Raw genomic sequence first — 1,379 nt, 5'->3', positions numbered from 1 at the left:
CTTGAGTAGAGGTTGATTAGTGAGTCCTCGAGAGGTTGTTATCCATTTGTCGGAGTGGTTCATTCCCCCTCCCTCTACATTTTGGTGAACTTGATATGAAAGTTTTTCTTGTGTATGTGTAGTTGGTTTTGAGCATTTTAGCATTTTTAAAAAAATACTTATGTCAGGTTTACTTCCTTGTACCTTTACAAAGTTGTCGAAGTGTTGTAAGGCTTGCCTAGGAGCTTTACAATCTAGACTGTCTTTGGGGTTGTGAGGAGAACTTATAGATCAAGTATCCCACCAAATCGTTATTGTCCTACTTTGCCAGGCCTAATGTTCATAGATACGACAAACTCGAATGATCCCTTTACTTTTTTCCCCTAAGGGTATTATTATTGGGGGCTTTTCCGCAAATAGTTCACAAAATAATTTTCGGAATAATACCTCGACGGATACTCCCTAGGGTCTCCTATCATCAATCATGAATTTTCTCTTGCATTACCGTTTGACTAGATTCATTCTTTAGCGAAAAACCTAAAGGATTTTAAGGGTTTCCTTGAGCGAGAAAATATCCTCCCTCAAGTTGGCTCCGTTATTCACAATTTGAGAGATAAATTGATCTCAGATAAGAGAGGCCTTGAGGTGTTAAGGGCTATTTCTTTGATTGTCAAAAATCATGTGCCGCTTGTTGAGACTAGCACCTAGGATGTTCAATTCAACACCATTGGCCCATATATTGGTGTCGATATAGCATCAGTCCACATAGTGGATACTGGACCTACCATCAATTTGTTTATTGGTGGCAATATACACAACATCAATGTTTTGTAGACCCCCTTGGGATATATAGGCATGCCTACTACTTCTACGACCCTTAGTTCTACCACGACGGTGCTTTTGTTAGTGTTGGTATGGTTTTTGAGACTAGCAATGGTATTGATGGTTGTAATGGCAGTGGTATTGCAGGCAGTACTGGCTCTCGTTGGCTCTACTATGCCTCCTCCACCTCCACCTAACAACCCTGTGTTAAATAGTATTTTGTAGAATATGGGACAATTGCAACAACTACTACTCTTGCATCTGCTTCTAATCAGTCCTCTCTTGCTTATTATCATTGCAACACTCACTTCCTATTTATTATTGTCGCAACACTCTTGATCAATTATCTTAAACACTATCACCCCTGAAGGGGCAAAATCATTTAAATTTGATCAGTATAATGGAAGAGACCTTAACGTTCATATCAACTCTTTCATGTCTATCTGCAGTGATTATCATAACTTAGACTTTGTGTTGTTGAAGATATTATCTTGATCCCTTAAGAGAACCACGTTAGAATGGTATAGTCCATTGCCCAAGTACTCTATCAAATCATTTGATCAATTCATGGACGCCTT

This window comes from Cryptomeria japonica, chromosome 10, assembly GCF_030272615.1.
Source record: "Cryptomeria japonica chromosome 10, Sugi_1.0, whole genome shotgun sequence".
Classification (NCBI taxonomy): Eukaryota; Viridiplantae; Streptophyta; class Pinopsida; order Cupressales; family Cupressaceae; genus Cryptomeria; species Cryptomeria japonica.
Note: the sequence above shows the minus strand (reverse complement) of the source record.